Source organism: Thalassophryne amazonica, chromosome 1 (genome assembly GCF_902500255.1).
Source record: "Thalassophryne amazonica chromosome 1, fThaAma1.1, whole genome shotgun sequence".
Lineage (NCBI taxonomy): Eukaryota > Metazoa > Chordata > Actinopteri > Batrachoidiformes > Batrachoididae > Thalassophryne > Thalassophryne amazonica.
The window spans coordinates 150,583,089-150,596,086 of NC_047103.1; the positions used below are offsets into that span (position 1 = coordinate 150,583,089).

Genomic DNA, 12,998 nt, shown 5'->3' on the forward strand with positions numbered 1-12,998 from the left:
CCCAAGTCATTTCTATGGTGTGGCAACATGTGGCACTAGCACATGCTCCCAGACTTGACTTGATGGTGTTGAGTGCAACTAAAACTGTGACTCAAGTTGTCTGCATGTGTTTCTGAACAGCAAACACGATTTTAGCTTTTACCGTTAACTGACAGATGTGATCACAGAACTGCCAGACAGATGGCTCTAACCACGAATCCTCCTCTGTCCATTCATAAATATGGCTGAAGGAGTGTTGTCAGCGTTTCTGTTAAACATTTGTCCAGACAAAGTAATTTTATGCAAATATTTACACCCACACCCGCTTGCCACTTTATCTATCTATCTATGTGTGTGTGTGTGTGTGTGTGTGTGTGTGTGTGTGTGTGTGTGTGTGTGTGTTGTCATACATTAGGTATCCCTCTCTACCTAATAGTCAGTTATGTTCATATGTAGCCAAATAGTGACAGTGGTGGCAACTTTCTGACATTCAGTATGTCCATATTAGTTGAATTTATTGTGTTATTATTTTTTACTTTGCCGTCGTCATGCAGAAAAAATAACCGCTGTCACTACTTATTATGGCATTGTTTACTGAGTGATGTCAGTAGCTGCTTCTCGATGAAGTCACTCTCCAATCTGTCACATGTCACTTTAATTTTTTTGCACCACTGGGTGCATGATGGCGAATGAAATGAAAGAATGCAATATTTCACTGTGCACTGGAAAAAGAAAGTTTCTGCATTTAGGTGTCTTGATTGCAGTGGAACAAAACCGAGATCAAACCAGCCCACTGGCAGAAATTAAATCTTTGCAGTTGCTGCAAAATTATGAGAAACAGGAACACTGTCTGCTCATGGAAGGCTGCGTGTTGTTGCCTTTCAGCCGCTACACAGAAAATTGTTTTAAACAAGCGCCCCCTCCACTGCTCAATTATCATCGTGGCATCTTTTATGCTCGCCCACCCTCTTTCTCTGCAGTGCAGCAGCCAATTACAGCCGACCAAGCATTTCCCATGTACGCTTTCTCCGCTAACGAGGAGCTTCTCAGGAACCCTCTCCTGCAGCACACCAATCACAGCTTTACCTTCTTATAGATGGCTCCACTAATGCCATGTGCTAGATGCCCACGCTGACCTTTAAATGCCATTGTGTTATACATGCACAAACATAGATGAAAGTGTGATCTTGGCAGCTGCGTTGGATCCGTCGCCAACCAACATGACATATTGACACAGATAGTAAATATCACGATTGTAAAATTAATCGATGCTCATTAATATGTCTTAAATTTATTCTTTTCACAGTGATTGACGCCAAAATCTGGACAACTTAGAGTTGTAATGAATAATTGAATATCCTCATGTGATGAAAAATGTATGTTGGTCTCAGTAGGACAGAAAAAAGCAGCGTGATGTAACAGCTTTGTACCTACAGTCCTGACAGCATAATGTTGTCATGTCATATCCCGCTCCTTTTATGTACACGGTCAATTTTTTCATCCTGTCCCTGACAGGCCCACCTACCCACAACCCCCTTTCTTCTTTTTTTTTCAGTGCAGAGGCGTATGAATACATGAATGACAATGGTGTGTGGGTGACAGCTGAGATTTGCAGGCACAAGTGCCATCCGGGAGCGCTTTACAGTTTACCAAGACGCTGATGGTATGTAAGCACTCTTACAGCTCCGGCGGCTTCGACTTCATGTACTTTAAGTAAGAGAGGGCAAAGTGATGTCAGGTTTAGCAGCACTTAGTGTCCTTTCACAACCTTTTTTTTTACTGACCTAAATGTTTTGTACAGTGAGGAAAATAAGTATTTGAACACCCTGCAATTTTACAAGTTCTCCCACTTAGAAATCATGGAGGGGTCTGAAATTTTCATCTTAGGTGCATGTCCACTGTGAGAGACATAATCTAAAAAAAAAGTCCAGAAATCACAATGTATGATTTTTTTTTAATAATTTATTTGTATGTTACTGCTGCAAATAAGTATTTGAACACCTACCAACAGCAAGAATTCTGGCTCTCACAGACCTGTTAATTTTTCTTTAAGAAGTCCTCTTATTCTGCACTCTTTACCTGTATTAATTGCACCTGTTTGAACTTGTTACCTGTATAAAGGACACCTGTTCACACACTCAATCAGTCCCACTCCAACCTGTCCACCATAGCCAAGAACAAAGAGCTGTCTAAGGACACCAGGGACAAAACTGTAGACCTGCACAAGGCTGGGATGGACTACAGGACAACAGGCAAGCAGCTTGGTAGAAGACAACAACTTATGACTCTTTCGCAAAGGGGACAGGATGACTGCACCGTATTGAAGGGAGGATGGATGGGGTCATCTATTGCAAGATTTTGGCAAACAACCTCCTTCCCTCAATAAGAGCATTGAAGATGGGTCATGGCTGGGTCTTCCAGCATGACAATGACCCCAAACACACAGCCAGGGCAACTAGGGAGGGGTTCCGTAAGAAGCATTTCAAGGTCCTGGAGTGGCCTGGTCAGTCTCCAGACCTGAACTCAATAGAAAATCTTTGGTGGGAGCTGAAACTCCAAACCTGAAAGATCTAGAGAAGATCTGTATGGAGGAGTGGACCAAAATCCCTGCTGCAGTGTGTGAAAACCTGGTGAAAAACTACAGGAAACATTTGACCTCTGTAATTGCAAACAAAGGCTACTGTACCAAATATTAACATTGATTTTCACAGGTGTTCAAATTTATTTGCAGCAGTAACATACAAATAAATTATAAAAAAAATCATACATTGTGATTTCCGAATTTTTTTTTTAGATTATGTCTCTCACAGTGGACATGCACCTAAGCTGAAAATTTCAGACCCCTCCATGATTTCTAAGTGGGAGAACTTGCAAAATCGCAGGGTGTTCAAATACTTATTTTCCTCACTGTATATTGAAGGAGAAAAAGAAGAAGCAAATTTACCACCAACAAGCTGCCACTGTCACAGTTTAGTCTTTATTTTGATGTCAAATTATCCCCCCCCCCCCCCCCCAAAAAAAAAACATTCTTCCTTCTGAACTACATGAACACTGGTTTAAAGATTTGATGACAAAGTTTCTCAAGTGTTACTGAACTACAGCAAGTGATCACTTAATCACTGTCAAAGGTCCAGGTAGGATTTCCCAGCCTTTTCCTGGAAAAAAATTCAATTAAGTTAAAAATGCACTTGGGATCCCTCTGCAATTTCAGACCAAAATGTTCATTCGATGTGCCTCTGAGCGTGCGTAATGAATTGGGTGCGCTCCTGGAAAGCTCATGTATTTAGGCTACACCGTTGTAAGAGACTGACTGAGTAAGATTAAAGAGTGGTGACAGTATTTTTTTAATTTTTATTTAAACGTATAGACCCTCGGTCAAGTGATCTGCATACCACAAAACCAAACCAACAACTGATCTGAGAAACGACACGAGACAGTAGATTAACCCCACATACAGCCCTCCATCACAAGCGCAAACACAGCGCAATTGGGCATGTGCGCCACTCCATGGCACAGAGCACAACTATGCATGCAGTCACAAAGTTCTTCTGAAAAACTGTAGCGATCTCAATGCGCTGTTGCTGATGTGCTGTTACGCGCTATTGCGCGTTGGCCAAGTGGTTAATGCGCTTGGTTTCAGTGCAGAAGGTTCCGGGTTCAAATCCCACCCCTCCCACATTTCTCCATGTAATGTGGAGTTGCGTCAGGAAGGGCATCCGGCGTAAAACCTGTGCCAATTCAACATGCAGATCCACCTTGGATTTTCTGTGGCGACCCCGAGTGCAAACAAGGTATAAATGTATATATGTAGAAATGCAGCCCACATTTAGCCTTTATTAAGAAGGAGTGAAATCAGCAGCTGGTTTCCACTGGTTACTGCTAGGTGCTGCATGAATGTCTCCAGTCTAAAAAAAAAAAAAAAAAAAAAAAAAGACTATTTTTTACCTTAACATTGAATGTTTGTCTCCTAAAAAAAAACAAGAGACAAATACCCCCTCTGGGGTGAGAAATCAAATACGGTCCTGTCTGAGAACAATGCCTGATGCAAATTGAAGTGGAAATGAGACCGAGACATGGGACCATGCACGCAGTCGGTTTTGCTCTCATCTCTCCTTCTGTCAACAAGAATCACATTCAGTGCTGCAGACATCGCACAAGATGTGAAACATAAAACTTCATTAGACTGTTTAGTTGCAACACCTGCAAACAATTTTTGATCCTTTTGGCACTAAAATGAAGTGATGCACGAATATGAACTGCCCCATTACACAGCCACCAGAAAGTAATAAACTTATTCTAAATTCTGAAAAAAACTAAGTATTGTAATTGGTAATAACTACTCCATAAAAGAAAAACCTCAGGTTAATCTTAATATAAAACAGGTGGCTATTGAACAGTTAGAGCAGACCTGGGCAAACTGCAGCCCGGGGGCCACATGCGGCCCTTTGCATGTCTCTGTCCGGCCCTCATGAGGTCTGTCATTATTATTACATATATTAAAAATGTCAAGCTTGTGTGTTGCAAATCATTAGAGAGGCTTATTTAGGTATATTTAAATATTGACATATTATTACAAGAATAAAAATTACCCATAAAAGCTATTAAATAGGTAATTATTTGTAAAATTTGTAATGGAGACAGCCGAGTTATCGATGGTGTGGCCCTCGGACATAATTCAGGTTCCCTATGTGGCCCCTTGTAAAAATTAATTGCCCACCCCTGAGTTAGAGAAAGTTAAGCTGTTAGGGGTTCTTATTGATAGCAAATTGTCCTGGGACAATCAAACTAATAATGTTGTTTCCAAAATGGGTCGCAGCGTTGCAGTCATTAAAAGATGTTCAGAATATTTACGGAAACATATTATCCAATTTACTATTCAAAGTCTAGTTCTATCACATTTGGATTACTGTTCGGTTGTGTGGTCGAATACTTCTTTGCACACTACTAAAAAGTTGCAGTTGGTGCAAAACAAAGCTGCACGAGTGGCTCTAAAATGTTCTTATAGAACAAATGTGGCTAAAATGCATAAACAACTGTCTTGGTTTTGGGTAAAGAACAGATGCTGGTATAATTAACAAATTATTTAAGAAGCATCATTACAACACAAACACCTTTTATGTTTTTCCAAAAGTTGCCTTTCAGTAGAAATAAGCATGACTGAAACTGAAAATGCAACTGAAAATGTATTATTATTGATATTCATTTGTACTTTGTCATTGTTGAGGGGTGGTGGCCAAGTGGTTAATGCGCTTGGTTTCAGTTCAGAAGGCTTCGGGTTCAAATCCCACCCCTGCCACATTTCTCCATGTAATGTGGAGTTGCATCAGGAAGGGCATCCGGCGTAAAACCTGTACCAATTCAACATGCAGATCCACCTTGGATTTGCTGTGGCGACCCCAAGCGCAAACAAGGGAGCAGCCGAAGGGACTTACTTACTTTGTCATTGTTATGTATTCAAATTATTTGAGTACAGCACTTAAGATTTTCTTGGAACTACAATTGTTTGCAAAGATCTGTCTGTGAATTGTAAATGATATTAAATGACCCCAGGAAGAGTAGCTGAGGCAGCACGCTGCTAAAGATAATGGGGTTCCTAATAAACATAAACATAAACAACACAAAGCTGTCCCATGAGGAAGAACTTCCTGGTGAAATTCGAAGAAGCTTGTGGACATACATGTAGCAGCGTCCAAAGGGTTGTGACATTGTGCAAAATATACACCAATAACCGTTTAAAAAAAGTCTGTTGTTGCAAAATGTAATTTTCATGGATTATGGGGGTATATGTGGCATCTATAAACATTCAGGTGAAAGGATAGGTAAGCTGGTGGTGTAGTATGTCAGAATGGTGTTCTACTATGTGCTAGTGCAAACTACAGTAGGGTAATACGTTCCGATATGATGTTAGTACATATTGCATATTGGGAATCAGGGTATGCTGCAGAAATCCTCATCTAACTAATTTCCTGCTTGATTTTTGAGGCATGCCTATTGAGTGCATTTGCCCTATTTGTTGCTCATAAAATTTAGAGGAGGGACAACACCTCTGTGGAGAGAAAGTGGGTGTGGAAAGTACACACATCACTTCCTTTTTATTTAAAGCAACATAAAAATAGGATATTTCTTACAGTTGCAAATTTTACTTATTTATTTTTTTAAGGGAACATGTAAGGGTATGTGGGATATTTTGTGTTACCAATTTTTTTTAATATCTTGTTTTCAAGATGTGGTGATCTATATTGTACATATGACCCCTTTAAATTAGTGTGATGACCTGTTCATACTGTGTTTTTGGCCAGACTCAGGCAGGTGATGCAGCAACAAATAGTCTAAGATTTTATTCCCCCTGCAACTCCATTTGAGGGCATTTGCACATTTTAACTTTAGTTGAAGGATTACATGGACACACTTTTGGCTTGCAGAGCCTTAATAAAAAATACTCAAAACAAGGCTTGGTTTTCTCAGTTCTTCAAAGCTGATATCTGGGACTTGCAGGATGTTCAAACCCAGCAGCAAATACTGAGAAAATACTCACAGGTAGATTACAAGAGGTGATTTCTCAATTATTTCTTCTTGGAAGACAGCTGTGAGTGAAATATGCCCCAGCTGGATTTTTATTTCGTTCTCCTGCAGAATAATTCATCTTGCAAAGAGGGAATTTTGTACTTTTGTCTCAGGCATGCAAAGAATGAGATTTATATATTTTTACCTCTGGGTGTTGCACCTGAGGTTTACCAAGACACTCAGAGTTGACAAGAAACTCACTTTTATCGGTTTTTGTGTTACAGATCATTAAATTTTAATACCCTGAAAGGTCACGGATAAGAGGAAGCTCGGATGAGGGTAGGGTCGCTCTTTTCAAAATGATTTTTTTTAAGATCTTCTGAAGAAGCTTCTCAAGTATTAACATTTGTCAGCTCCAGGAAGAAACCAAAAAAAAAAAGCAGCAAGAAATGCTGAGGTGAATAGCAAACGCATCACCAAGGTGATAAAATCATATATTTAGCTCTTATTTGCATTGGAAATGTTTCTCCTGATGGCAAGGTCATCTGTGCATTTGTGCGTCTACATGCTCGTGAATGTTTACCACAGCGGTCTATACATTGCCAGATGTTTTTTTTTTTTTTTTTTACTTTAACCACATCTGGCACCTGCTTGTGTTACAATGTGATAATATCAAATATGTAGTGTAACTGTTGGATTGTAGAAAATGGTCTTAATTCCAGAGAGAGTCTGTTGTCTGCTGATGTCTGCTGTTTTGATTCCGCTGTATCTCAGATGTGACAGTTTGGTTTGTGAATATATGTGTAATGTTTTCCATGTCAGATGTTTATCATTTAAAAATAAACATAATAGGAAGAATATATGAGTGTTATTTTGTCATGTGTGACTAAGAGCACGTCTGCGGAAAGAAACAAATTCATATTTCTGAAGAATAATGTTGCCTTCGCTGAAATTTTAAACAATTTCTGGGATCGACGGGCTGGACTGTGAATATGCGCTCAGCTACAAAACACAAAGAGGATGAATAATAAAATTGTCACAAAAACAAGTCACTTTCTCCAGTAATGCTTTGGACTGAATCAAAGCCGATGGGAGATGAAACGCCCTGGGGAAGTTCATATTTCACATTTCACGGACCAGGATGTGGGGGAGCCTGACTGCTCTGGAGTCATTGCCATGGCAACATGCCATGGCACAACTTTAATCTGTCATCTTGAAACAGAAAGCTGAGAAAATATATTTCATTTCGACATATCCTTCAAAGATCTGTGCAAAATTTTAAACCAATGTTACAAGCCACAACTATGAGAATGCATATCAAATGTTTTACACTTCAAAATAATAAAACACTCTAAATATTACTGATAGCTGCTCTGTTGTTACATATTCTAATGTTTGTCTTTGCTCTAAAAAGTGCTCTATGTATTTGAAGCATTAGAACCTTATTTATTTAGCAAGAAGTTAAGTAGCATAATATAATAATAGCAAAAATATTATAACTAGTGTGGTGCCTGTAGGGATCCATAGGCTCTAGATTGGGTAGTGTTTGTAAAATAGGTAGCTGACATTTTTCAAGTGTAGTAATAAATAATGCAAAGTTTCTATAATGATTTTAACTGAAAGCACAGGAAATTAAAATGGTGAAATCCTTGACAGCTCACAGCATCATTTTCCTGAAGTCTTTATGGTTTTTGTCAGTAATTAAATGAACATAAAAGTACTTATGACATTATCACCCTCTAATAACTAGGAGCAAGTCAACATCATAGATCAAATCTGTCCATTTGCAGTGCCCAACCTTCCATCATATTTAGCTTCTGTTTTATATAAACATCATTAGCCGTCCTTAAACACACCATTTTTTTTTATCCTGAAATACCTTTTTTATTGCAAAGGTTAATAAGAAAGACAGAAAATGCCACAAACTCCAGCAGCAAGACTTTAATTAACCACCATCGTGAAGAGAAATCCAGTGAGTGCGAGTGTATGCTGATGATGCACCACTTTCATTTTCATCTGTTTCCCTCTTCACAGGTGACATATGGAGACAATCATGTCTTCTTAGCTGTGTAGGGGTTAATTTATCCAGCAGGGGTAGTGTCTTCATTTAATGTACAGAAAACCACAAAAGAAACACTTGTAGAAAACCTTGATTTGTGTATTCCCATCCAACAATGTGTATCCCCGACCCTGCCTGCTGCAGGTGTCCATGCTGTTTTTTGCAGCATTAGCCAGTTTGCACTCTATTAGTCATGGCTGCATCCTGCCACAAGTTTCAGTAATGGAAGTCAACATCAGCAGGTCTACTAATGGTTACAGCTTTTCTGGAGCGCCACGCCACACCCTGTCATCCACATCCCCACTGAACAGGGCAACACAGACAGCTCATTTACATATCTTTCTAACCTCTACCAGGTATTCCTAATGGTCCCTTCCATTGTCTGGCACATTTCTCTTCTACTCCTGATTTTCCTCTTCTTCTTATTGTCTCCCATGCTGGTGATTTGAGAAGTGACAAACCAGAAGCAGGAAGCAGTAGGTAGACCAGCAGTCTGAAAAAAATTGTTTAGTTTTGACCACAAAACCCATGGTCAGAACATCAAAGTGTAGTTAAATAACATGGGCAATATATATACTAGGTGGACGTACAGTACCGACCTTGTGCTGACTGTAGCCCCTCCATAAATAATGTAACTTTTACTGATTTTGTTCTTGTTATTTAAGCATTGTTTATGAGACTCATTACTATAATCCTACAACCCAAATCAGAAAAAGTTGGGACAATATGGAAAATGCAAAACACATTTTTCACACATTGTTTCATTTATTCATACATTTCACAATCTAGCATTTCAGGCTAACAAAACATTCCCAAAAAATGATGGGACTCTTTAAAATTTTACACACATTCTCTGTTGGGGACAGGTTAGGACTGCAGGCAAGCCAGTCCAGTAGCAGTATCCTTTTTCTCTACAGCCATGCCTTTGTAATGTGTACTTTCTGCATTAAAGCTGCCATCATAAAAGTGTGACTTACCTTTGCCAGTGGGACTGACACAAAACACCATACCATGATAGAATCTAGGGTTTGGACTTCTTGCTAATACAGTCTGAATGGTAATTTTCATCTTCAGTCTGGTGCACATGGTGTCAATTTTCTTCCAAAAAAGATTTGAATACTGATTCATCTGACCACAATACATGTTTTTGCTGTGTGATGGTACAATCCAGATTTCTTTGAGCCCAGAGAAGTAAATAGTAGTCTAATAAGAAGTAAGAAGTGGTGCTTGACAAATGTTCCCAAAGTACCCTTTGCTCATGTGGTTATATCAGCTATTGATGAATGACAGTTCTTGATACAGTACTATCTGAGGGATTGGAGATCATGGGTGTTCATCTTAGGTTGGTGCCCTTTCCCTTTATGCACTGAAATTCCTCCAGATTCCTTGAATCTTTTAATGCTATTATGCACTGCACAGGACAAATATGCAAATCCCTTCCAAGCTTTCTTTGAGAAACATTGTTTTTAAACATTTCCTTCATTTTTTCACACATTTGTTGACGAACTAGAGATCCTCTGCCATCTTTGCTTCTCAACGACTCAGGCTTTTGTGAATACTGCTTTTATACTTTTGTGTTGACATCTCTTTAGTAAAATAATATCATTATCAAATTTTTCCGACCTCATTACTAGCTCCAAAATTACTTGCTCTAAAACCTTTTGGAATGTTTTGCAGTCCTGAAACACAAAAAATATATTGGGTTCATACAGTCTGCAATGAAATAGAAGTCAATGTAAATGAAAGAATCCCTGTTTTTTTCATATTGTTGCAACTTTTCTGATTTGGGGTTGTATTTCATTACCTTGTGTATTGTTATGTTTCAACACTAAGTTTTTTCAGATTGTGCTTTATTGGATGGGGTAGCCGCAACAGATCGGATAAGGATCTGCTTGTTGATTTGGTGCATGTTCTATGCCAGATGCCGTTCTTAACACAACTCCATATCATATGGAGAATGGACACAGGTGGACTTGAACCAGGAACTTTCTGTTTTGGAAGAAAGGGCGCTGACCACTTGGCCACCATACCCCCCCATCATGTTTCAACACCAAAGGGCACAAATCAACGGGACCATTTGAAATGGTTTGTAATGTAATGAGACCTAATTTACAAGAGCATATGATGTCATCCTTTTGATACAGACTCTGGAACAATAGCTCAAAACACAGGTGTTGCTAAATTAACAAAACGTTCCAAAGAATGTTTCAAATTTACCATCACTAATTTGCGGTACAGACAAAAAGTATTGATGTCATCCTCAGCCACACATTCTGTCAATTTTTAAATTCCCGTTTTACTTTCCTGTTTTGTCGTATAGCTCACTGCATATTTGTCCACTTACTGGACATGGATCTTTCTACCTGTGATCACCTACGTGTTAGCTGATGTTCATGCAAAGGTGAATGCTAGCATGCTATCTGACGCTAACATGACGTGAAGGTAGGTAGCTGTTTCTAATTTTCCATTATCAAACCAGTGTCCAGCCGGTCAAACTTCCTGCCTGTGTATTTTGACAAGACATCAGTCTCAGCTGTAAATGGGTACGAACCTCGGTTGAGGAAGGGACCTGTGTTGGACTGGTGTCCCATCCAGGGGGAGTCGTAGACTGTCATCCTCTTCATGCTATGGTATCCGGGGATAAGCACCAGCTCCAAAGGGCCTTATGGCCTGCAAAGGGCGTACTCCTCATTCAGCATCCACTAACCAGCTTGTAAGTGCCAGACATGTCTGTAGGATATTACATAGGCAAAACAAAGGTGCTTTTTCAGTTGACCTGATGCATCAAAGTTCAGCACAAACTAATCGCTTCCTCTTTATTATGTCCTCTTTTAAGATGGTGAGTTACAAAATGATAGTATATAATGTTTTTAAGTTATTGTCTACAAAATCTCACTGAGCTCGACTAACCCACACATCCACTCATCTGCATTTTTGATCTGCAAGCCCAAAGCTGTTAGCAGTGTAGTGGGAAAAAAATAAAACAAAAAACTTTAGATATTGCCCATTTAAATTACAACCTGAAGGAAGAACATTGTATAAGAGGTGCAACTCGCTTTCACATTTCAGTCACACATATTGTACAGTCACTTGCTGTGTTGCCTTCATGATTACGTCTTTGACCACAGAAGAAAATTCAAAGCGGAATTTACTTGAAAGCCATTTTCCATTTCCAGTTTCAGCTTGGCACATGGAGCGCTTTTGTAAAGGTGAGCTCAGTGTGAGCTCAAAGCCTTTAGGCCAAGATTTATGATTATTATTCCTTTATGTGTGTATGTGTGTGATCAATTCCAATATGAGGAAAACACACTAACATCAAAAAAGGTGCCATAACACCCTTGTGGTGTGATATTGGACTAATTTTGCTATGATTAGAGCTTTCTTATTTACCTTTGTAATGATCTGAAAGGTGGCTGCGCTGTGAAAAGGTCAGCGGTTATTTGAAGCTATGTGGGAGCAACTGAGACTTAGAGGGAAAGAAAACAGAAGAAGGCGGAGATTTTGGTGATGTTAATGTGGCAGAACAAAATAGATCTCCCAAGAGCAGACTGATTATCCAGTTAGCTGCTTACCTTAGCTTGCAGTCCATTCCGTGGCGCTGCGTGGCACTGAGGCATTACAATTCCATTGTGGATGAGGATCTTGTACGTTCCTAAAATTGGTCTCTGTCCAAATACTTATGGACCTGACTGTATCTTAGTTGGCCACAAGATTCTTATTTTTTAACTGTATCCGACCCTCGAGCTGCCAGTTTGAGATCTCTGCTGGCAGGTGATTATTTCACTGCGAACTTGTTCATCACATTATTGCTGTTTTTGTTCTCTGTAACTCTCACAGAACAAATGTTTCTCTTCTTTGTCACGTGTCACTCGTCACTTCCATTGATCCTCCTCTGCTCTGCCCTGAAATTTATGTTTCCAACAACCCGCTGTAATTTCAGTTCTGCAACATGAAATTTAATAGCCGTATTGACCGACATTCCCTGAGAAATATGCGCTAACAGCCTTTTTGGCCCAAAGTGGGAGGAAAAACCTTGAGGTTGACACGTCCACCTTGAATATGTTGGCCAAGAGGAAACAGATTTATAAATGTAATCATTTTGATGTCCTTCTCTTCTTGAGGGTTTTTTTTTTTTTCTTTTGACCGCTGAGGGCTCAGGTTTTTATTTGCGTGATATGTCATTTAGTTGCTAAGTAACTGAACTGAAAGGAAGACTGTGTCTTTTCTTTTTTTAAAAAAAGAACCAAAGGCTGGTTTCAGAACTGCAGACTGAGAGGAGGAGCTCACATTTACAGTTAAATATTATATGTACATTTATGTTCAAAATAATAGCAGTGTATTTAAAAAGTGAGTAAAGTTCAAAATCCTTATAATAGCTTTTACAGGGCAGCCAGAAGGTATTTACAGTGCTTCACGTTTCCCACATTTTATGTTACAGTCTTATTCCAAAATGGAT

The 12,998-nt window shown here is 39.3% G+C and overlaps 1 long non-coding RNA gene across 1 annotated transcript; it reads left to right on the forward strand.

Annotated features, from left to right (window-relative positions):
- Positions 1–323: 323 nt before the first annotated feature.
- LOC117515496 lies at positions 324–6,929 on the forward strand. The gene is made up of 3 exons (XR_004562172.1): positions 324–337; positions 4,985–4,991; positions 6,808–6,929. It is a non-coding gene; the product is annotated as an uncharacterized LOC117515496 (long non-coding RNA).
- The last annotated feature ends 6,069 nt before the right edge of the window (positions 6,930–12,998 follow it).